A 26,241-nucleotide genomic window follows, 5' to 3' on the forward strand; every position below is an offset into this window, starting at 1 on the left:
TTTTTCTGCATCGATGGAGATGATCATGTGGTTTTTGTCCTTTCTCTTGTTGATGTGATGTATTACATTGATTGATTTGCATATGTTGAACCAGCCTTGTGTCCCTGGGATGAACCCTACTTGGTCATGATATATGATCTTTTTTATGTGTTGTTGGATTCTATTTGCTAAAATTTTGGTGAGGATTTTGGAGTCTATGTTCATCAGTGATATTGGCCTATAATTCTCTTTTTTTGGTAGTGTCTTTGCCTGGTTTTGGTATCAGGGTGATGGTGGCTTCATAGAATGAGTTTGGGAGTATTGCATTCTTTTCAATCTTCTGGAAGAGTTTGAGAAGGACTGGTATGAGTTCTTCTTTGTATGTTTGGTAGAATTCCCCAGTAAAGCCATCCGGTCCTGGACTTTTATTTGTAGGGAGGTTTTTAATTGCTATTTCTATTTCCTTTCTAGTGATCGGATTGCTCAACTGTTCAGATACTTCTTGATTCAGTTTTGGTGGACAGTATGTTTCCAGAAACTTGTCCATCTCCTCTAGGTTATCCAGTTTGGTTCCATATAGTTTTTCATAATATTCTCATATGATATTCTGTATTTCTATTTTGTTTGTTGTAATTTCTCCATTTTCCTTTCTTATTTTGTTAATTTGTGCTCTCTCTTTTTTCTTCCTTGTGAGTTTGGCCAGAGGTTTGTCGATTTTATTTACTTATTCAAAAAACCAGCTTTTGGTTTGGTTGATTTTTTCTATGGTCCTGTTAATCTCTCTTGTATTTAATTCCTCTCTGATCTTTATTATTTCCTTCCTTCTGCTGCTTTTTGGGGCTTTTTGTTCTTCTTTTTCTAATTCATTCAGGTGGTGGGTTAAGATGTTTATTTGAGATTGTTCTTGTATTCTGAGGAAGGGCTGTATCACTATAAACTTCCCTCTTAGCACTGCCTTTGCTGTGTCCCATAGGTTTTGAGTGGTTGTGCTTTCATTATCATTTGTCTCAAGGTATTTTTTAATTTCAGGTTTGATTTCCTCATTGACCCATTGCTTTTTCAATAACATATTGTTTAATCTGCCTGCTTTCCATTTTTCTCCTTTGTTTCTCTGTTGTTGATTTCCAGCTTCATGGCATTGTGGTCAGTAAAAATGCTTGAGATAATTTCTATCTTCTTAAAATTGTTGAGGTTTCTTTTGTGCCCAAGTACATGATCGATCCTGAAAAATGTTCCATGTGCACTTGAAAAGAATGTATATCCTATTTTTGGGGGGTGTAATGCTCTGAAAATATCCACCAAATCTAGTTTTTCTATTAAAGTGTTTAATTTCTCTATTGCCTTGTTTATTTTCTGTCTGGAAAATCTGTCTAGTGATGTTAATGCAGTGTTATAATCCCCAACTATGATTGTAATCCCATCAATATCCCCCTTTATCTCTGTTAGTAATTCTTGTATGTACTTAGGTGCTCCTATATTGGGTGCATATATATTAACAAGTGTAATAACCTCATCTTGTATCACTCCTTTAATCATTATAAAATGTCCTTCTTTATCTTTCTTTATGGCCTTTGTTTTAAAGTCTATTTTGTCTGAAATCAGTACTGCAACACCTGCTTTTTTGGCTTTTCCATTTGCATGGAATATCCTTTTCCATCCTTTCACTCTCAATCTAAATGTGTCCTTCTCCCTAAATTGGGTCTCTTGTATGCAGCATATTGAAGGTTCTTGCTTTATTATCCAGTCTGCCACTCTATGTCTTTTGACTGAAGCATTTAGTCCATTAACATTTACAGTAATTAATGATAGGTGTGTGTTTATTGCCATTTTGAACTTATCTTTGCAGTTGAATTGGTATATCCTCTTTGTTCCTTTCTTCTTCCTTTTGTGGTTTGGTAATTTTCCTTTGTATTATCATGGATTTTATTTAATTTCTGTGAATCCCTTGTACGTTTTTAGCTTATGGTTACCCCTTTTAGTAAATCTATCAACCCATTAGTATAACTGTTTTTATTAAACTGATAGTAACGATCTCAAACCCATCCTACTGTGAAAAAAATTAAAAAATAAAGGAAAAAATATTCTATATTTCCCTGCCTCCCTCTCCCACTCTCAGTGATTTGTATGTCTTCTTTTATAATTTCATGTTTACTTTTTTGTAATTCATGAGTTATCACCTTTCCAGTTGTGAGTTTCTCATTTCTGTAGCATCCTGCTGCTTTTCTATTTAGAATAGACCTTTCAATGTTTCATTTAGCATCGGTTTAGTGTTGCTAAACTCCTGCAGCTTTTTTTTGTCTGTGAAACTCTTTATTTCTCCTTCTATCCTCAAGGATAGCCTTGCTGGATAAAGTATCCTAGGCTGCATCTTTTTTTCATTCAGGGCTTTGAATATATCTTGCCACTCCCTTCTGGCCTGTAGTGTTTGTGTAGAGAAATCAGCTGAGAGCCTTATGGGGGTTCCCTTGTAACTTACTCTTTGCTTTTCTCTTGCTGCCTTTAGAATCATTTCTTAATCCTTGACTCTGGCCATCTTGATTATAATATGTCTTCTTGTGGGTCTATTTGGGTTCTTCCTGTTTGGGACCCTCTGAGCTTCCTGTACTTGGATATCTTATTCCTTTTTTAAGTTTGGGAAGTTTTCAGTCATGATTTCTTCAAAAACCTTTTCAATCCCCTTTGATCTTTCTTCCCCTTCTGGGGCCACTATTATGCAAAGATTGGGACACTTTATATTGTCCCATAGGTCCCTTAAGCTATTTTCATTATTTTTTATTATCTTGTAGTTTATCTTGTAGCTTATCTTGTAGTTCTTCTGAATGGGTGCTTTCTATTGTCCTGTCTTCTAGGTCACTAATTCATTCCTCTGCATTATGTAGTTGGCTTTGCACAGCTATTAGATCATTCCTCATCTCTGTCAATGAGTTTACCCATTCTACTTGGCTCTTCTTTATAGCTTCATTTTCATTTTTGACATATTTTGTATCTCTAAACACTATCTCTTTTAATTCCTTCAGCAATTTGATCACTTCTTTTTTGAAATCTTAATCGATATCTATTTCATTGATCTTTCTTGCAGGGGATTTCTCTTGTTCTTTTAATTGGGAAAGGTTTCTCTGCTTCTTCTTCTTGCTCATACCTCTCTGGCACTGTGGTTTATGGAGTATCAGTTGTCTATTTTTGTCCTTAAGGATTTTATCTATCTAATGCTTATTTAGGAATAGAACTTAGGAAAGAAAGAAAAAAAATAAAAGAGAGAGAAATAATTTTAAAAGAAGGGAGAAAGAGGGTTTGAAAACAGTGTATAATGAATAATAGAAGAGCGAGTTGAAGCAGATTATTAATCAGGTTGAGACGACCTTTTAAATCCTTTAAAAAAAAAGAGGGGGGTAGATGAATAGATGTATTTGAAACCTGTGTCTAATCAATAACAGGACATCAAAACCCAAGAGAAATAGAAATGAATTAAGAAGTAAAAATTAAGAGGGTAATAGAAAATAGAACAGGTAAAAACAGATTAAAAAAAAGGGGGGGGTTGTCGGTGTTCTCCTGGAGTCTGTGTGCTTTTAACGTGAAGTCTTTCTGTCTTTGTCCTATTTTGGAAGTTCATCTTGCTGTTTTCAGAGGCCCTCTTTTGGCGCCCTCTTCTGTGCTGCTCCCAGTACCTGTTGGCAAGCTGATTGCACCTCCTCCTAATACTGGGTCAGGTGCATCTTTCCTCTGCTGTGGGTGGGCAGGTCACAGCCCCTCCCGATGCCGCAGTCAGATGTTGCAGACTGGCCAGGTAGGAGGGCAGGACGTGCCCCCTCCCAGCACCTCGTTCAGGGACTGTGTTCCTGCCCGAAAAGCGGAGGCCACTCTCCCTCTACCTGCACCTGTAGCTCCACTGCTCTGTGTGGCTGCACGCTCCGCCCTGGTCAGTGCTCCACAGGTGGGCTCTGGGAAGACAGAGGGATAGCCTTGTCCCTGCTCTGGGCCAAAGCTCAGCTCCTTGTTTGTCTTTGTGGAGCAAGTTCTCTGAGGGACCATGATGGAAGGATCCTATCTGCCTCGGGCTGTAGGCCAGTCTCAGTCTGTCCTTTAAGGCTGCTAAGCTCTTTGGTGCGGATGCAGGTTTCGCCCCTGCTACTGCCTGGATACTAAGCGCTGGAGGATATGGCAGCTGTGCCTGAGCCCCACCTCTCTTCCCCTGAAAACTTTCTGTGGGTTTTCAGAAATGGGGGTATGCACCCTTCCCCTGAGAGCACATCAACCTTGCTGTTTTATGGAGGGCCCAGATTGTTCTGCCCTGTACACCCACAGCCATGGTGTGCAGCCCCTTGCGTTCCCCCAGGGCTGCCTCCATGCAGCTGCCCCCGTCCTCCGCCTGGCTTGTGCAGCCTGGCCCTGCCCACTGCTGCCTGCCCGCATCTCAGGCTGGGTGTTGGGGGGACCCTCTGTGCCCGTTTTACTTAGTTCTGTCAGTCAAGGGCTGCTTCATATAGATCGGAGCCTCGGAGGCTCCCTCTCCGTCCCACTGGCCTCTCAGTTGGAGAGGGGAGACCCAGTGAGCGAGCGCCAGTCCTCCTTTGCCACTCCCTCCCCATGGGACCCGTCCCACTCTGCTTTGCCTTTTGTTCTTTCTTTTTTCCTTTTCTCCTACCAGATTTTTGGCGTCTTTATCTTTTGAAGAGCGCGATGATCTGTCAGAGTTCCACAGGTGCTCTGGTTGGCTGAATTGGTCTTTGGATGTGGGTCTTGGTGTATTTGTGGCAGAGGGTGAGCTGTGAGTGCCCTTCTACTCTGGTATCTTCTCTGAGTCCCCTAGAGTAAACCTTTCATTATTTCCTTTAGCATAGGTTTAGTATTGCTAAATTCTTTTAGTTTGTGATTTTCTGTGAAATTCTTTCTCTTTCTATTCTAAAGTACAGCCTTACTGCATAAATTATCCTAGGTTGCATCTTTCTCTCATTCAGAACTTTTAATATATATTACCACTCCCTTCTGGCCAGCAGTGTTGGTGAAGAGAAACAAACAGATAGCCTTATGTGGTTTTCCTTATAAATAATAATTCATTTTTCTCTTGCTACCTTTAGTATCATTTCTTTATCTTTAACTTTCACCATCTTAATTTTAATATGTCTTGGTGTAGGTTATTTGGGTTCTTCTTGAGTACTCTCTGTGCTTCCTGTACTTGGATATTTGATTGCTTCTTTAGGTTTGGGATATTTTCTGTCATGATTTCTTCAAATACCTTTTTAATCCCTTTTGCTTTTTCTTCTCCTTCTGTGACCCCTATTATGCATAGTTTGGAATGTTATATATTATCCCATAGATCCTTTATATTGTTTTCATTGTTCTTTTTTTTTTCTCTCTCTCTTGCTTTTCTATCTGCTGTTCTGATTGGGTGACTTCTCTTTTCATGTTTTCTAAGTCACTTATTCATTCTTCTGTATTGTCTAGTCTGCTTTTGACTGCCTATATCTTGGCTCTTTTCATAGCCATTGAGTATTATGTTTTTAATTATCTCCTCTTTATACTTTCAATTTCCTTTTCATAATGTTCTCTCTCTATTTATAGTCTCTTTTATTTCTTCCAGTGCTTTCATCACTCCAGTTTTGAAGTCATGATCTAGTAGACTATTGAGATATATTTCATTGACTGTTCTTTCTGGGGATTTCTATTGTTCTTTTAATTGAGAATCATTCCCCTCCTTCTTCATTTTACTTATATCTCTCTGGCACTATGGATTATGAAGTATCAGTTATCTTCTCTGGACTTCAAGGGTTTTTTTTTTTTTTGAAGAGGATGTGTTCCTGTGTAGACTGCGCACCCCTAATAATTTTGTTGCTAGGTTTGTTTTTAGTATGGATGGTAGCCATGTCTTCCTTCCATGTGTGTTATCAGTTATCCTTTTGATTAGGGATGTGGCTGGTGTTGTGGTGACCAGAGCCTTCTCTGGATTTTTAGAGTGGTCTCCTTTTTGTTCTGTGGTTGTCACAGCTCTGTCAGGGACTGGATCTGTTTCCTTTTTGTTGAGAGTGAGGCTTCCAGACCTGGTTCTGAGCTCTGGTGCATAGTAGGTGAGGTTGGAGCACTTTAAGTACTTTTTCTTGACTCTGCCCTTGTCCTAGCTTTAGTCACAGGAATGTCAGTATGCTGCTGTGGTGTCCCCCAGGTTCTCTGCCCTCAAAAATACCAGTGCAATTCCACTGAATTCTGGGTCACACACTTGGTTGGTGATGCACTATCAGGTCAGTGACATCTGCAGCAGCAAACACTGCACCTGCACTTGCCCTGATACACAAACTCTGCTCACTGTCTTAGATGCCTACACCAGTAGGGCTTCCAGCACTCAGTGACTGCATTCATGCTACCAGATCAGCACCATGCCAAGTGCCAAATGCTGCCCCTTCAATCACCCCACTTTGCAAACTCTGCTCACTCTTCCCAGAGGCCCACAGGTCATGCAACTTGGTCAGAACTACTCTTAGTGATGCATTCACTCAGGGTAGGTGGGCTCACAGAAAATGGCCACACCAGCACTCACCCTTATTCTGTGCCAGAACTCTAGTCCTTGCCCATTTGTCTTAGAAGGGTGGGTCCACAAAGGCACCTGCATAGCAAAATGGTCCCCTTTGCTTGGTGTTGTAAACAAATTTCAGTCCTGCCTGTGAAGTTGTGGAGCCACTGGGTATGAATATGTGCTTCAAATCCACCAGAGGTGGATTTGAAGCGATATGGTGGTTGTGGTGGAGCCCTGTCTCTCTTATCCTAAGAACACACCAGCAATGGTGTCACAGGACTGTGTAGACAAAGGCTATGGCCCAGCCGCATTGTGCTCCTCCCTGCAATGCACACCAGCAGTATTGCTTCCTTTTTTTTAATTTTATGGGGAACTCAGGCTGTTCTGTTCTCTATACCCTCCCAGACATAGTTCATAGCATACTTCAGCCCCTTGAGATTGCCTCTGTGCTGTTGGCCCCAGTCCACCACTTTCCTCTGGCAGCCATTCCCAGCCCACCCCCTGCTGGTTTGTGTCTAAGGCTGAGGTCACAGGGAAAATTAGTGCTCATTTTACTTATTGTTTTGTGGGCCAAGGGCTACTTTGCACAGATACAAGACTTGGAGTCCCCCTCCCCCCCAGTTTAAGAGTGCGAATCCTCCTTTGTCACTCCCACACTGTGGGATTTGTCCCACGCTATTTTCCTTTTACTTTTTTCCTACCAGATTTGTGGTGAATTCTGTCTTTTGAAGAAGGTGATGTTCTGTCAATGTTCAGTAGGTGTTCTGAGTGAATGGGTGGGTCCCGGGGTGTCTCTCTTGGTGTATTTGTGGGAAGGGTGAGCTACTAGTGTCTTTCTACTCCACCATCTTGGCTGCTTCTGACTCCTCTTTCTTAAATTTGATACTGAAATTACTAATAATTGGCCAGAATTCTCAATGTTTCCATGATCTATTCAGACAGATATTGTATACCTGTCTGAAAATTAACATGACACTTCTTATTTTTAAAAAAATTGACAGCACATTCTGTAGGGAAGAAGTAAATATAAGTGTAATCCTATGAATTTTCAATAAAAGGATGAACCGATGGAAAGTCTGGTAGCCATGTACAGTGAACGTCAGTTATCTTTGTTCTACCTTCCTTGATAATGCCTTTTCTGTGGTACTAATTTCTTCTCTTCCCTCTACTGATCAAAACTTTTCCACTTGAAGGCATATAGTGGTGAGCATAGCTGCCTTCCAAAACTTCTCCACTCTCCACTGTGAACAAAAATTAAAACTAAAATGTCTTAGCCAGACATCCAATGTCCAACATAGTTTTATCTTAATTCTACTCCCCCCACAATCCATATAATTCTAGGAAATAAAGGTTAACATTTCAGTCTAATACTGGAAGACACTGCACTTTTTTGAATGTTTATTGGTGAATGTCTTATATCAGTTTTAGATTTTTTTTCCTCTTGGGCTAAATCTAATTCCCCAAAAGTAAATATTTAAATATTTTCTCTGCTGGATTTAAGCCTTACAAATTATTTATTAATTATAGACTAGAATCATCCTTATATTATGAGATAAGAAATACAAAACACATTTCAAATTGCTGCTCCACTCACTCTCCTCTTTCTTTTAGAAAATAAAAGTTTATTGTTGAATTTTAATGCATAATTAAAATATATCTATATATATTTATTTATATTTATTTATTGAATTATAGTCAATTTCCAATGTTATGTCAATTTCTGGTGTACAGCATAATGCTTCAGTCATACAATAACATACATATATTCTTTTTTATATTCTTTTTCACCATAAGTTACTACAAGATATTGAATATAGTTCTCTGTGCTATACAGTATGGAATTATTGTTTATATATAATATATATATTAGTATCTGCAAATCTCATGCTCTCAATTTAGCCCTTCCCACTCTCTTCTCCCTCTGGAAACCATGTTTGTTTTCTATGTCTGTGAGTCTTTTTTTTTTTAATAATTTCATCTATTCTTTAGATGCTACATATAAGTGATATCACATGGCATTTTTCTTTCTCTTTCTGACTTCACTTAGAATGATATTTCCCAGGTCCATACATGTTGCTTTAAATGGCATCATTTTATTATTTTTTTATGGATGTGCATTATTCCATTGTATAAATATACAACTTCTTTATCCAGTCATCTGTCTTCTTGTTAATCTTACTGGAGAAGCCAAATCTTACTGGAGAGACCAATGCTCACTGCCTAGGTCACAAGTGGAATAGTCAATTTGTTTTGGCTTGCTTTGAACTGAAAAATTGTTGCGTTAGAAGATTTCATTTCCTATGATGATGCTTTTTTCCACACAGTAATGTTCCCACTGTTTATTCATACCTTTCCTGAATCTCCCTACATGGACAGAAATGTCAAGCTTCACCATGAGAGACACAAGCTCGTAGACTTTATACTTCCAGAATGATTCAAGAGTTGGATGTAAGACTCAGGTTAGAATCAGTGCATTAATTTGTTCAACAAATAAATTACACAGACTTAGTATATGCCAACCTCAGACACTGGATGGAAGTGGAGTCCGGGTATTCACAAACCAGAAAGCATCACTGAGTTTGATGTCCAGAGTTTTTACTTGGGCTTTATAATTTATTAAATCATTGGACACATGATTAATCTGCATCTCCAGCATCATCTCCTCCCATCTTCCCAGAGTCCAGCATGGCCCTAATTTTCAAGCCTCTAATTATGTGGTTGGTCTTTCTGGGGTTAGCCCTCATGCTGAAGTTAACTTGGGGTCCACTACCGTGAGTCACCTCATTAGCATAATAGACACTCTTCTCACTCAAGAAATTCCAAGAGTTTTGAAGTTCTGTGTCTGGTACCAGAAATAAAGGACAGATATTTTATTTATTATATCACTGATAATAACTCTAAAAATTTGGTATGCATGAGAACTACAAAGGAGATTGTTTAAAATTTTACCCTTTGTAGAACTGAATTGAGGCTCAGAACTTCCTAACTTTCAGGAGCACATAAAGAATGCTACATTGCTGACAAGCATGTAAATTGGTACAATCACCTGAGAAGCAAATATCTGTCAGTATCCACTTCAACCTGAACATACAGATATACATATTCCAGCAAATCTGCTTCTAGGTAAATACCTAATAAAAGTAGCCACTGTCAGGAAAAACTGAAACATTTTGAAACACACACTCAACCACACGAAAGATTACTTGGTGTCTGTCTAGCTCACCCTTTGAATATTTCAAATTCAATGTTACTGAGCTATTTTCTAACTCTGTAGTTAGTAGGAAACATACAGTGCTGTAAATTATTATTTTTCTGTAGAAATGTGAATGTACTTAATCTTGTGGAATGCAATTGTTGGGTACCATTGCCTCAATGTGCTGTGGTTGTCTAGATTTCCTCTTTAAAGGAACCCTTCATCTCCTCTCTAAGTCACCATTTCTAAGAAGGTCAACACTTAAATTGGTGTGAAATACAAGACTTATAAAATATGATAGCACATCTTAATTTGACCTTCAAGGACTTTTACATTCTGGCCTCAAGCATTATTTCCAAATTCACCTTTTTATTTCCCTTTCTCAACTCATATCCAAAGACTGTTACTGACACTTCAACAATCTTGCATGATGTCTTCATCCATTACCCAGTTCCTCTCCCAGCATGCATGCTCACACACACAAACACGCACAAACAGGACCACTTCCACCTGCCTTCCTTTCCTCTTTGAACTTTTTCAGCATTAATGTGAGCCACTCACTTGAATTTCAATTATTCATCATTTTACATATTTACCTTAGTGCATACCAATCTATCCTTTTGCTTGGCAAGTTCTGAAGGCTTATCCTTCCTGTTATTAACTGATTTGTTATCTGGTCCTGGGGTGAAGTCTTTTATGCATACAAATTGAAAGAGAAGCAGTCAAGGGAATGGTTGATGAAGAAGAATAAAAATTGCTATGTAGGAAAATCTAGGACAGCAAAAAGAAAGAAACAAACAAAAATAATTGGTCATGCAGAGGATCTGTGAAACCAATGATCTTTATGCTTTAAATCCAGGATTACTTCCCTGCCTAGTTCATTGGAATTCAAACCTAAGAATTTACACATGTGTTACCACACCAGCTCCACTTTCTGCTTCTACTCATTCTTGTGGGATTTTCTGTATGACATCTGCCTTCAGCCTGTCTTTGTCTTCTGGTTTCTGATCATGTCCCTTCATCCCAGTTCTTAGTGACTTGTCAGATGTCACTGAGATCACAGCCATGAAGTTCCTTATACCATGTCTGGTGCAGGGTAGGTCCTCAGTGAGGATTTTCCTTCTTCTTAAAGTAGCTCAGATTTGTTACTATGCTTCCCGTGAAAGTGAGCCAAAGGCTTTTATTAAATTAGGAAATAAAAGCAATCTGTGTTGTTTCTTGGTCAAAGATGTCAGCCTAAGGCAGAATTCCAAGTTGGATGCTTGGAGAGTCAGTGGGAGCACCACAGGACCCTCTCCCTCCTTGTCTCTCTAAAAGGACTCATTTGCTCATTGTCTTTTAGGGGCTTAAGGAGCAAGTCTGAACTCACAGCTCTTTGTTCACACCAGAGGCTGCCATACTACCACTGTTGCCCTGACTCCACCCTCTCCTCCAGCAGCACCAGCTCAACTCCAGAGTAGAAGCTGAGAGCAGTGTCTGTAGATCAGAGTCCAGACAGCTAGCTCTTCATGCATAAAGTGGGGTGCCCCTGCACTGAGCTGTGTTGAGTGGCAGCAAGCATCCACTTTTTATCAGGTAGGGCTTCCTCCATCCCCACTCCCTCACCCTTTAAGTCTCTTCCCCCTCTCCCCTTCCTCCCCTCCATCCTTCTCTAACATACCCTTGAATAGATGATGCTGGCTTGCAGCTGTTAACTTAGTTCTTTTTTATAAACCCAGTAGTTTATTTCAAAGAAGAAATTTTAGGCTTACTGGACAAAATCCCTCTACAATTGACACTTATACAGACACTAGACTACTGTACATTTAAAAAAAGAAAAAATCAAGAAGGGCCAAGTTGGTGGAGTAGAACGACACTCTTAGCTCACCCTCTCCCACAAATGCAACAAGACTGACATCCACTGACCCACCTATCCAATCAGAAAGTCTGCTGAACTTTAACAGAACCTCACTTTCATCAAAAGACAAAACACGCCATTAATCTGGTAGGAGAAAAGGAAAATAAAAGGAAGAAAAAGGGAAATAGTGCAGTCCAGTCCCATGGGGAGGGAGCAGCAAAGGTGGTATAGTGCTCATTTGCTGGGTCCCTCCTACTCCAATGAAGAGGTCAGCTGGATGGAGGGGGAACCTCTGAGGCTTGAAATTGTATAGAATATCCCTTGACTGACAGAACAAAGTTAAATGGGCAAAAAGGGTCCTCATGACCCCCAGGCTTAGACACCAACCAGCAGGTGTGGGATGAAACAGACTGCCTGAGCCTGATGGAGGACTCAAGCCAACTGTACAGAGGCAATCTCAGGAGATTTCAATATGCTGTGTGCCATCACTGGAAAGGTATACAAAGCAGAACAACATGAGTCCCCCATAAAATATGAAAAAAAAAAGGCAAAGAAACACTGCTGGTGTGCCCTGGGGGGAGGGGTGCCATAGCTTTTGTCTTTGAAGACTTGTGGCATCATTTCTGGTGTCTTTTCTGAAGAGAGGTGGGGTTTAAACACACCCACCATATACTCTAATGTGCACCCAGGTGGAGGCATGGTTGAAATCTCAATCCCTACCTAGGGGCTCTGCAACCTCATAGGTGGGACTCAGATTTGTTTACAGCCCCAGGCAAATAGGAAAGTTCTGCTGCAGTACCTCTGTGAACTCATGGTTCTAAGACAAATGAACAAGGAGAAGAGTTCTGGCATAGAGCACGGGTGATGGCTGATATGACCACTTTATCCAAGTCCACCTAAAGAGCATGGAACTGAAGTGAAGTTGGGAGGGGCACTGAAAGGCAGAGAGACCCAACCACCTAACATGCACAAGTGCACCACCACAATACAGCATTTGGAGGAGACATGACACATGGCACTAGGAGAAGCACAGATCAGGGGAACAACTGGAGGGCCTCTGGAACCAGTGAGTAGAGTTCATGCAGCAGGGTGAGAACAGGAGCAGTGACAATCACAAAATAAAAAGGAGATCTCATTTAATAGCCAGGGAAGACTCTTGCTACCAGATCACAGGCCAAATCCCCAACAAAAAGGATAACAGGCAAAAGACAGGAAGACATAGTAACCACCCATACTTCAGACAGAGCTATCAACAAAATTATTAAGAGCACATAGTGCCCACAAGAACACATCCACATTTTTTCATTTTTCTTTTACTTTTTAAATTTTTACATTTAAAAGATTTTTATGTTTCTATGTTTAATCCCTTTTAAAATTGGCCTTTAAAATATTTTAAATTGTTTTTAGTTTGTCTCAATTTCATTTTTATTTCTTTTTGCTTTATTCTTCTATTATCGATTAGACTAAGTTCTCAAATTTTTTCTTCTTTTAAGCTTTTTAAATTTCTCACAATTTGCTTTTTATCTCTTTGTTTTGTTCTCTTATTTATTATAATAAGTTTTCATATATTATTTTCTAATTTTAAGACTTTAAAACTTCTCAATTTTTATTTCTCTTTGACTAGTTCTTCTGTTATTGTTCATAATCTGTTTTCAAATCTTATTCTCTTCTTTTAAATTTATTTTTTAACTTTATTTCTGTATCTGTTTTAGGTAAATAAGTTAAAAGAAAACCTTTAGAAACAGAAAAGATAACCATGCTCCATAATCAATAGTGCAGGAGAGATATAAGCAAAATAAAGTAGTAGAGGAACAGCCCCATTTAAAAGAACAGGTAAAATCCCCTGAAAGAATGATCATGAAATAGACCTTGATAATCTATTAAATCATGATTTCAAAAAAGGAGAGATAAAAGTACTAAAGACGCAAAAAGAGATTGTATATAGAGGCAAAGAATATGTCAAATAGGAAATTGAAACTTTATAAAGAGGAGTGATTTAAAATAGGAAAACACATTTGCTGAGATAAGAGCTGAGTTAAAAGTTGTAAAAAAAAAGTAGGCTACTTAATGCAGAGGAATTAATAAGTGGTTTAGAATACAGGACAACAGAAATCAACTAATCAGAAGAGAGGAAAACAAACAAAAACCAATGAAAGAACAAAATTCAATGAAAACAATTATCCTATGGGATAATATAAAGCTTGCCAAAACCTACACATAACAGGGGTCTCAGAAGGAGAAGAAATAGCAAACAGGATTGAAAAGGTATTTGAAGAAATCATAATTAAGAACTTCTGAAACATAAAGAAGCAATCAGATATACGAGTACAGGAAGTATGAAGGGACCTAAACAAGAAGAAACCAAACAGACACACACTAAGATATATTATAATCAGCATGGCCAGGGTTAAACATAAAGTAATGGTTCTAAAGGCATAAGGAGAAAAACAGAGTTAGTTACAAAAGAATACTCATAAGACTTTCAGCTGATTTCTCTACACAAACACTACAAGCCAGAAGGGAGTGGCAAGATATATTCAAAGTCCTGAATGAAAAACAAACAAACAAAAAAGATTCAGCCTAGGATAATTTATCCAGCAAGTCTATTCTTCAGAATAGCAGAAGAAATAAATATCTTCACAGACAAGCAAAAATAAAAGAATTTAGCAACACTAAATCTATACTAAAAGAAATATTGAACGGTATACTCTAAATCGAAAAGAAGCAGTTTGCTTTTGAAAGGAGAAAACCATAATTGGAAAGGTGATAATTACCATGAATTACAACAGAATAAACATGGAATTGTAAAAGAAGACTTCTAAATCATTAAGAGTGGGAGAGGGGAGCAAGAAAACATAAGAGTTTTCTTCATTCTTTAATTTTTTCATTCTTGGTAGGATGGGTTTGAGCTTGTATTACTATATATTTTAAACAAACAGATACAGTAATGGGTTAATATATGTACAAAATTGGGTAACCATAAGACAAAAACTTACAAGAAAGTCACAAAAACTAAAAATTAACCAAGATAATAGAAAGGAAAACTTTAAAAAAAAACACACACAACAAGTAAAAGAAAGAAACAAGGGAAAAATGCCAAATCAATTGCAAAATTAAGTTCAAAATGGCAATAAACCAAGGTTTATCAGAAATTACTTTAAATTTCAATAGGTTAAATGCTCTAATGAAAAGGCATAGAGTGACAGACTGGATAATAAAACAAGAACCTACAATATGCCACATACAAGAGACCCACTTTGGGAAAAGGACACAAATAGACTGTGAGTGAGCAAATTGAACAAGATATTACACACAAAAAGAAATGAAAAGAAAGCAGGAGTAGCAATACTGAGTTCACACAACATGAACTTTAAAACAAAGACCATAAAGAAAGACGAAGAACATTTTACGATTTAAGGAGCAATACAAGATGAAGATATTACATCCATTAACATAACTATACCCAATGTAGGAGCAACTAAATACATAAAGCAAATACTAACAGATATAAAAGGAGAAATTGCTGGGAATAAAATAATGGTAGGAAATTAAAATATCCCATTATCCTCACTGGAAGATCTTCCAGATGCAAATTTAATAATGCAACAGAAATTAAATGATACAATATACAAATTAGACATGGTTGATATTTCAGAACATACATCCTAAAAAAAATACAATATGCATTCTTCATAAGTGCATATGGAACATTTTCTAGGATGGATCATGTACTTGGGCGCAAAAAAAGACTCAACAATTTTAAGATAATAGTAATTATTTTAAACATTTTTTTCTGAACACAATGCATGAAACTAGAAATCAACTACAGAAAAACAAAGGAGAAAGAAATGACAGCATGATAATTAAACATGATACTAAGAAACCAATGGGTCAATGAAAAAATCAAAAAAGAAATTTAAAAATACTTTGAGACAAATGACAAAAATCACAACCACGCAAAATCTATGGGATGCAGTGAAAGCATTTCTAAGAAGAAAGTTCATTGCAGTAAAGGTCTTCCTCAAAAAAGATTAACAATCTGAAATAAACAACTAACCAACTAAAATAATTAGAAAAAGAAGAGCAAACAAAACCTAAAGTCAGCAGAAGGAAGAAAACAATAAATATCAGGGAGGAAATAAATAGAGATTTAAAAAACAATTGAAAAATTCAATCAAACAAACAGCTGGGTTTTTTTTTTGAAAGAGTAAATAAAATTGAAAAACCTCAAGCCTAGCTTGCAAAGAATAGAAAAGACAGAGCACAATCAAAATAAGAAAGGAAAATGGAGAAATTACAACCAATACCACAGAAATTCAAAATATAATATGAGAATACTGTGAACATCTTTATGGAAAATAAATGAATAACCTTGAAGAAAAGGACAGGTTTCTGGAAAAATACAGTCCACATGACTGAATCAAGAAGAAATTTAACATTAGAACAAACCGATCACTAGAAATGAAATTGAATAAGCATTAAAAAAAAAAAAAAACTCCCAATGAACAAATGTCCAGAACTGCATGGCTTCACTGGGGAAATCTATCATACATACAAAGAAGAACTCATACCAGTCTTTCTCAAAATCTTCCAGAAGATTGAAAAGGAGGGGGTACTCACAAACTCATTCTATGAAGTCACCATCACCCTGATACAAAACCAGACAAAGACACTACCAAAAAAGAAACTCACAGATCAATATCACTGAGGAAACATAGATAAAAATATTCTCAACATAATATTTGCAAATATAATCCAACAGCACATAGAAAAGATCACACACCATGATCAAGTCAGGTTCATCCCAGGAACACAAGGATGGTTCAACATATGCAAATAAATCAATGTAATACACCCCAACAACAAGAGAAAGGACAAAAACCACATGATCATCTTAATAGATGCAGAAAAAGCATTTGATAAGATTCACTGCCCATTATGATAAAAATCCTCACCAAACTAGGTATAGAGGGGACATATCTTAACATAAGAAAAGCTGTTTATGACATACATACAGCCAGCATAGAACTCAATGTTGAAAAGCTGAAAACCTTCCTACTAAAATCTGGCAAAAGGCAAGGTTCTCCACTCTCACCATTTCTATTCAACATAATCTTGGAAGTCCTAGCCACTGCAATCAGGCAAGAAAAAGAAATAAAAGAGATAAAAATTGGAAAAGAAGCTAAAATATCGTCACTATATGCAGAGGACATGATACTATATATAGAAAACCTTAAAAGGTCCACACAAAAACTACACGAACTAATGAAAGAATTTGGCAAGGTACAAGGATACAAGATCACGAGATTAATGTACAAAAGGATACAAGATTAATGTACAAAAATCAGTTGCATTTCTTTACACTAATGATGAATCAACAGGAAAAGGAAGTAAAAAAACAATCTCTTTTAAAATTACACCTAAAGTAATAAAATACCTAGGAGTAAATCTAACCAAGGAAGTGGAAGACTTATACATGGAGAACTACAAGGAAATTAAAGGAGACTTTAAAAAATGGAAAGATATCCCATGCTCCTGGATTGGACAAATCAGTATTGTTAAAATGGCCACATTTCCCAAGGCAATCTACAGATTTAATGCAACCCCTATCAAATTACTAAGGACATATTTCACGGAACTGGAACAAATCATTATAAAATTTATATGGAATCACAAAAGGCCCAGAATTGCCAAAACATAACTGAAGGAAAAAAATGAGGCTGGAGGAACAACCCTCCCAGACTTCAGACCATATTACAGAGCTACATTAATCAAAAAGGCATGGTATTGATACAAAAACAGACATACGGATCAATGGAACAAAATAGGCCAGCAATGAACCCACAGTCTTTTGGTCAATTAATCTTCAACAAAGGAGGCAAGAACATACAATGGAATAAAGACAGTCTCTTCAGCAAATGGTTTTGGGAAAACTGGACAGCAGCATGTAAATAAATGAAGTTAAAATACTCCCTCTCACCATAAACAAAAATAAACTCAAAATGGATTAAAGACTTAAACATAAGACAAGTCACAATAAATCTCTTAGAAGAAAACAAGCAGAACATTATCTCACATACATCTCAGCAATGTTCCCCAGGGCAGTCTATCAAAGAAATAGATATAAAAGTAGAAATAAACTAGTGGGACCTAATTAAACTTACAAGCTTTTGCACAGCAAAGGAAACCATAGGCAAAACAAAATGGCAACCTATGGAATAGGGGAAAATATGTGCAAAAGATGAAACTGACAATGCTTGATCTCCAGAATATATAAACATCTCATACGACTTAATAAGAAAAGACGAACAACCCGAATCAAAAATGGGCAAAACACCTAAACAAGCAATTCTCCCATGAAGATATACAAATGGCCAAAGGCACATTAGAAAATGCTCAATACCACAAATTATCAGAAAAATGCAAATTAAAACTACAATGAGGTTTCACCTCAAACCAGTCAGAATGACCATCATTCAAAAGTCTATAAATGACAAATGCTGGAAAGGGTGTTGTTCAAAAGGGACCCTCCTACACTTTTGGTGGGAATGTAGTTTGGTGTAGCCATTGTGGAAAACAGTATGGAGACTCCTCCAAAGACTAAAAGTAGACTTACCATATGATGCAGTGTTCCCACTCCTGGGCATATATACAGAAGAATCCTTAATTCAGAAAAACACCTGCACCCTAATGTTCATAGCAGCACTATTTACTATAGCCAAGACACGGAACAACCTAAATGTTCACTGACAGATGACTGGATAAAGAAGTTATGGTATATTTGTACAATGGAATACTACTTAGCCATGAAAATTGAGAACATATTGCCATTTGTAGCCACATGGATGTCCCTGGAGAATGTCATTCTAAGTGAATTAAGCCAGAAAGAGAAAGAAATATATCACATATCACTTATATGTGGACTCTAAAAAGTAAGACAAATGAACTTATATGTAAAACAAACAAGACTCACAGACATATAATACAAACTTGTGGTTGCCAGGGGAGAGGGGATTTGGAAAGGATAAACTGGGAATTTGAGATTTGCAGATTCTGAGTGACATATATAAAATAGATAAATAAGTTTTACTGTATAGCACAGGGAATTATATTCAATATCTTGTGGTAGCCAATTTTTAAAAAAGAATATGAAAATTAATATATATATATATATATTTATGTATCACTGAAGACTTGTGCTGTGCACCAGAAATTGAGGCATTGTAAACTAACTATAACTCAATTTTAAAAAGTAAAAATAAAAAAAAAATTGTCATTAAACTAGCAAAAATGCTCAGAGAGCACATACAGATGAACCCACTGCCACTGTCAAAATGAAATCACAGTGGGTTAGGAGGAAACTTGCACTGATTTCGAGAAAAACAGGCAATGAGCCCAAACCAAATTTAATATCTTCCACTCTTCGCTTATCCCTTTGGGCTTCATTCTCATGGAAATCCGACATGGAAGGGAAGTGTTATGGACTTCAGGCTAGCTGATGCTCACTCCATGTTCTCTGATAGCCATCTTAGCTGCCACAGGGGAATGAGTGTCTCACTCCAAGTGGAAGAACACAGCACCAAGGCAGTGGGGGACCTCAAATACTTCCACAGCACAAAGAAACAGTTTCTAAAAAAATTTGAGATATATGTCTACCAATCAGTGTCATCAAAATATTCACTTATATGTACTGCTTATGAAGCCATCATTATGGTCTCTGAGGTTACTAGAATTATAAGAGTTTACAAGATTTAACAAGTAACATAATGAGCTTTTCTTCTGTCTTTAAAATATAAAAAAATTGAAAACATTATTTTGGTGAGCTAGCTGCCTCTATTGAGAAAAATTTAAAGAAGCACATCTACAAATATAAATATCAAACCAAGCTCAGTCTCTGTACTGATCACTGGTCCCTGGCAGACACAAGATGGAAATGTGTAGCTCAAGTTCTTGGCATGAATTACTTGCTATTAATTTGTCATTAACAGTAGATTCTGTCAAACTTAAATTTAATCATATTGATTAGTTTTCTAAAATAAAGACCTCTCACTTAAAAAATAAAAATCTTCAAAACCTAATAAAAATGGACAACTTGCTATAGCCTGGCTTATATTAGACATTAGGAAGGTCTTCCATTGTCTTCTTATTTACACTTTCACATGCAATAAAGAAAAATCAGGATTCAGTTTAATCTAGTTCTTTTAAAATATCTCTGAAACCACCATAGAACGATAGATAGGTTGATTCACACACTAGCTTCTCCAAATTTCAGATGATTTTTACAAGTGTCATTTATTCCAAATTTGGAAACACCCTGGAGGAAGGTAGGGATGAATGGTTGTAGGAGACATACTGTAACTATAGGAAGGACCTTACCTCTTCCCTGAACGTGTAGAAGAGCAGAATGAGTCATGATTGTGGGGAGTGGAGAGAAACCGAGTGCAGGTTCCACTGTGGACCTGATGAGAGTAGGGTTGGTGGGGTGCTGTTGATGAGCATGTGCTCCAAGGAAAGGTGGGGCCAGGGAGTCCAGAATCACTGGAAATGGTTTCCTGGGACATGTGTCTGGAGCCGGATGGCCTGGAATGGAACTAGCATGAACAGAATTCCACAGTCCCGCAAAGGTAGATTCCCAGGTCCATGAACAACCAGGACCACATGTGTGGGGGAGATGAAGGCCATTGTCTGAGAATGTGGGAACAGGCCATGAACAGCAGTGAGGGTGTATGTGTCGGGGCTGGGAGGTGGGGTAATTCTTAAATCTTAGTTCACATGTAAACTACAAGAGACTGGGTGTGGAGAAGCCAAAGTCAGGGTGAGGAAAAGTAGTGGGGTATTTTTGTAGAAGGACACACTGAGGCTTGGTGATGTGTTAAAAATGGGGGAGTACCCCTGGTTTTCTGTTTGGGGAGACTAAAACCGACAGCAATGGAATGAGAGGTGGATTTGAGGAAAGAAAAGACATGGTGATGTAGTGAAGACACTCTTCTGGGGAGGTGAAGAGACTGGAACAGAAGTAAAATGTCTCTTTTCTCCAAAGGGATCCTCAAAGGCACAGAGAGTTCAGAAGTCCCCCATTCTGCTCCCATTACCAGTTGCTTTCAGGGACTCCATGAGGGATAGAGAAACCACCTGCTTGTTTATCACAGTAGAGAGCATCCTTGGTGAAGTGGAAAAACTTAAAAACTATAATTGAAATTATATTTTCTGAAGGCATGCACTTAAGTGGTTGCCATTGGGATTCTTTTTTGAGAAGACTTGGACTTACAAATAAGTGCAATGTATCCATTGAGATCTGCCCTGTCCAAAGTGGCAGCTGCTAGGGGGGAGGGTATAGCTATGTGATAGAACATGTGCCCAGCATGCACGAGGTCCTGGGTTCCCTCCCCAGTACCTCTATTAAATATAAATCAATAAAAACCTAATTACCCTCCCAAACAAACAAAACAAAAACCAAAAAAAGCACAGAAAACAAAGTGGCAGCCGCTAGCCACATGTAACTATTGCTTGCTTGATACATAGCCAGCTGAAGTTGAGATGCAAGGTACGTGTAAAATAGATTCAGATTTTGAAGGTCTAGTATGAATAAAAGCATGTGAAATATCTCATATTTTTTTCTGTTGATTATATGCAGCAATGATAATATTTTGACTCTATTGGATTAAGTATAAATATATTGCTAAAGTCAATTCTATCTTTTTTTTGTTTTTACTTCTTTAAAAAAGTTGGGGAGGCTTCTGGAAAATTTAAAATTATATGAGCTTTTTGCATTATATTTGGACATCCCCTGAGTTGATTTACCAGAAACATACTTTTGCCAGTCCTGTTCATTTTATGAAGTTTTGTTTAATTATTAGAATTACTTTTTCATGCTGTAACCTTTACCAGCCTTCTGTTTGAAATCAAGCTCAGTAAGGAGCTGGCATTTTTGGTTTTCCTTTGTGAATCTGATGAATGACTGCATTACTGTTTTGTGTTTTCTTTTCCAAAATTTAATTGTGTGCTGGTTAATTCCAGGATGGTGATGTCTGAGTTTTTTGTTTTTTTTTTTTTTTTTCTCTTTCCCTTTTTAAAGGTAAAATTGCACCATCCTGGAAATAGTTATCTCAGGGTATTAGGAATTATTTTTTAAAACATTCACCTCTCAAAATTCCTTCACTGGGCCTGGCAGCTCACACCATGACTCTATTGCTTTTTAGAGCTGTATTTTCAGAACATTTTATTGATGTATATTTGATTTACAATGTTGTGTTAGTTTCAGCTGTACAGCAGGGTGATTCAGTATATATATATATATTTTTTTCTTTTCAGATTCTTTTCCACTGTAGATTACAAGAAATTGAATACAGTTCCTTGTGATATACAGTAGGTCCTTGTGCTTATCTATTTTTATATAATTGTGTGTATCTGTTAATACAGCCTCTTTTTGGATGCAAACAACATAGGTTGGGGCTCAGAGTCTTGGAAAACGAACACTACTAAGGCCATCCGCCCAGGCTTTGGGGGCTTTCTGAGTTTGTCTGCCCCTCCAGGGGAAGTGAATGGCCCTGTCATGGGATGTGATAGTGCTTGGGCATCAGGCCTCTTTCCTGTATCCACGGCTGGGTGTCCTCAGTGAGCAGGGCAGAGAAATTGATGCCTATGCTGAAGTGGACAGGGGGTTCTGTGGACAGTGTGTTCTCACAATATTACCTTTTTCTGAGTGACAGGGGATAATTATTTGACAACTTCTGTGTGACTGAAAAGAAATGTGTGTGGTAGAGTAGCCTTTCACATCTTACCTCTTTAAGCAGTCACTTTCCCTCCCTTTTTGTTACAAAAGAATTTATGTTGTTGGGAAAACTACTCATTAGGTGTACTTACCATAGTCACAGCCTTATGCCACTTAACCATATTTTCTTCTTGTGCTTTCCAGAATATTATAAAGCTGATAGAAAGAAAACAAGCAGGAGGGAATACTCCCAAACTCATTCTATGAAGCCACCATCAGTCTGATACCAAAAACAGGCAAGGACACCACCAAAAAAGAGAATTAAAGACCAATATCACAGAAGAACATAGGTTCAAAAAATCCTCAAGAAAATACTAGCAAATAGAATGCAACTGCACATAAAAAAGATCATATATCATGGTCAAGTGGGGGTTCATCCCAGGGACACAAGTGTGGTTCAACACATGCAAATCAATGTAATAATTCACAACAACAAGAGAAAGGACTAAAACCACATGATAATCTCAATAGATGCAGAAAACGCACTTAATAAAATTCAACGGAGAACTATAAAACATTGATGAAGGAAATTAAAGAAGTTTCTAAAAAATGGAAAGATACCCCATGCTCCTGGATTGGAAGAATCAATATTGTTAAAATGGTCATACTGCCCAAAGTAATCTACAGATTTAATGTGATCTCTATCAGATTACACAGGACATTTTTTATAGAATTTGAACAAATAATCTTAAATTTACATGGAATCACAAAAGACCCAGAATTGCCAAAGCAATATTGAAGAAAAAGAATGAAGCTGAAGGAATAACCCTCCCAGGCTTCAGACAACACTACAGAACTACAGTCATCAGAACAGAATGGTATTGACATAAACACAGGCATATGGATCAATGGAACAGACTAGAAAGCCCAGAAATAAACCCACCGACCTACAGTCAATTAGTCTTTGACAAAGATGGGCAAGAAAATACAGTGAGTAAAGACAGTCTCTTCAGCAAATGGTGTTGGAAACACTGGACAGCAGCATGTAAATCAATGAAGTTAGAACAACTCCCACACACCATAAACAAAAATAAACTCAAAATGGCTTAAAGAATTAAATATAAGGCAAGACACTGTAAATCTCCTAGAAGAAAACCTAGGCAAAATATTCTCTGACATAAATCATAGCAATGTCCTCCTAGGGCAGTCCACCCAGGCAATAGAACTCCTAGACACCTCTTCATACCACGATTCCACAGTGTTCAAAACAGTAATTCACTTGTGCAGCTGGGTAATAAGCCACAGCTGCCAGACCACTAGGCTTTTTCTAGATTTCTTGTAATGTCAAAGAAATCCAGAACAGTCATTAGCTATTTGAAGAAATCTTTGGTATCTCATTTTACAGTTAAAAATTTTTATTCCATTTTTCTAAAATTCAAAACTTCTGATTATATTAAAGCATAATCATATAGACACCCTTTTCAGGTGTACACACTACACTTTTTCTTATCATTATAAACAAAGTTAAATTAATCAAGAAGTTACAATGAATTACAAATTATGTGCTAGGAAATGAAGCAGATACATAACATGTGAAAAAGAACAATCTTTATGATAGTTTGGAATCTAGCTGGAGACATAAGTACTATGTTGTGCCATCAAACAATTACTTGGTTTTGTGTTATATTCCAGATATATAAAAGAAGTTCCAAGAGAAGAAATCTTGTGTGACTAGAAACATGACATAGCTTTGCATCTGAAGGACACTCAGTAAGTACTAAAGGAGGGAACAAATGAATGAACAAGGAGAACCAGCATAGCTGTGCAGATACATAGGATTGAGCAGGGTTTTCAAAAACCAGCAACACAAAATCTGCTCCTTGCCAAAGAAGAGCCCTCAAGTCTACACACCTGAAATATTTCATTGAGTCTAAAGGCACATATTTTCATGTCTCAGCTTCTCAGAAATTGATGAGATGCCATAATTTAGAGTGGCATTTTTTCTTTCTAATAGTTAAAATAAATGTGTATCTCAAGCTTCTTAAATTTGATCAAACATATCGATTGACTCTAAACAAATGTTATTGTATGTAATATTATTTCAAAATTAATCACTTAATATATGTAAATTTAGAACCCTAGTTATAACTTTTAATATTCATAACAGCTCAAAAACTTAATGAAAACTTGTGATGCCAAATTCTGTGAGTTCTAATTCTTAAACTTTCAAAACATAAAACAACAAAATTACAACCACTACAAACTCATACAGCACATCTTAAAATCTAGAGCATGCAAAATCTAAATATTACTGCAAACGGTGCTGTGAGGTAAATAACTGCCGATACTGTAAACAAACCTCAGTTATAGAAACACTGAAGATATTCTTTCCTTTTTACACTAAAATGTGGAAACCTGGGGAAAAGAAAATAGTTTTTGTTGCTGTAATTTATCTATAAATAAAAGAATAAAATACTGACCATCTTAAAATATAGAAATTTTACAGAAAAACAAAAGAAAGGTGTTAAATTCATATTAATGAATTTCATATTCATTTATAAATTACTCTAAGGAAAACTCATACAATCAACATAATGCAGTAACATAATACAAGCAACCTGTTATATTTTATTTTGACCGGGGGGAGATGCCATTTTTTAAAAAAAGGAAGCAATGAATTTGCCAATGTCTGACTATTATCAGGCAGCTAGGGAAACATTTTATACTTAACTGGAAAAGTGCAAACAGGCATGAATTAAACTGCTGGCAAACCTTAGTACAGCATCCTAGTCTAATTATTATAGGAAGTTACATCAAGGAAAGAGCTTCCCTACCAATTTTTTTTATCATTATCAGCTTCGACATCCGAATAGAAAAGGATATGAACTAGTGAAACATTAATCAATCAAGGGAAGAATAAACCTTAAATCAGTAGGAGAATCTGCATATATCTATACACCTACAGGTATGTATGTGTGTATAGGAATTTCTCATAAGAATTACATAGTGAATCTGTCTTATGCTATGTACAGGGGTAACTAGTCACTTAATCTTTTTAGTCTTATGATTCATCACTAGAAATGAAATAACACTTGTTGAGTATCTGCAATATGCCCATCACTCTGTTAGATGTTTTATGTAAATTATCTCAATCTCCAAAAGAATCCTACCAGATAATTAGTATTTACTTCATATAACCAAAACTCAGTCACCTAAATTTGAATCCATTGGCCAAGTCAGCCAAATTCCAAAGCTCTTTTCCTTTACTACATGGTACTATGTATATATAAACATGAATGTGCACAAATATTGTCCACTACATGAATCATGACATAGCAATGGGACAGCTAGAGAGTACTGTCTAATTTTTTTCTACATAACACACTTCTGTAGTGAGAATTAGTTCAATCATTCATCATTAAGTGATGAGGTCAGTATAATGTGAAAGTCACATTGGTCCAGAAAGAATTGTTTCCAGCATAGTAATGTTTTAAACCCATGAAGGATGAGCTTTCTCACAGAGTCTTAGCAATATATGATGACCTTAAGGAAAACACATGACAATCCTGTGGAAGACGGTGAACAGAGGACAGTTAATGTCTTCAAGAACTGCTAGGATTTCTACAATGTTAGACTATCTGGCTGAGCTGTGAATACAAATAAGCCATGAAAATATTTCCCCATGTTTACTTAAAAAAAAAATAAGACGGGAGTATCTAAAGAAGAAAGTCTATATCCTGGATCAGAATTTTTAATTTTGACAATTTATCTTTAACAGAATTGAATGCCCTCATGGAACTACATTTCAAAGGAGACTAACTGATATTGGGTGCAAATGTTCAGCTACACTAGAATTTTATGAGAACTCTTACCAGTTTTGCTAGTACATAGATTACAAGGCTGCATAGTTCTGAGTTGCTTGTCCTTATTTTTAGGGTATAATTTTGCAGAAATTTAGGGTTTTTTTCCAGAGACACATATATTGCTTTACAAGAGAACTGCCTGTATTATGGTAT

At 37.0% G+C, this 26,241-nt stretch overlaps 1 long non-coding RNA gene across 5 annotated transcripts in view; it reads left to right on the forward strand.

The window, feature by feature from the left end:
* The window catches only part of LOC141575150 (uncharacterized), a 47,980-nt gene extending 22,969 nt beyond the window's left edge, over positions 1–25,011 (forward strand). For 2 of the 5 annotated variants that reach the window (XR_012502526.1, XR_012502527.1), the window contains exon 4: positions 22,430–25,006. This is a non-coding gene — a long non-coding RNA (uncharacterized LOC141575150). Of the gene's footprint in view, positions 1–11,019; positions 11,253–22,429 lie in introns of all 5 variants that reach the window. The other 3 variants (XR_012502529.1, XR_012502530.1, XR_012502528.1) reach the window with 3 other exon arrangements.
* The last annotated feature ends 1,230 nt before the right edge of the window (positions 25,012–26,241 follow it).

Source organism: Camelus bactrianus, chromosome 26 (genome assembly GCF_048773025.1).
Source record: "Camelus bactrianus isolate YW-2024 breed Bactrian camel chromosome 26, ASM4877302v1, whole genome shotgun sequence".
NCBI classification, from domain to species: domain Eukaryota; kingdom Metazoa; phylum Chordata; class Mammalia; order Artiodactyla; family Camelidae; genus Camelus; species Camelus bactrianus.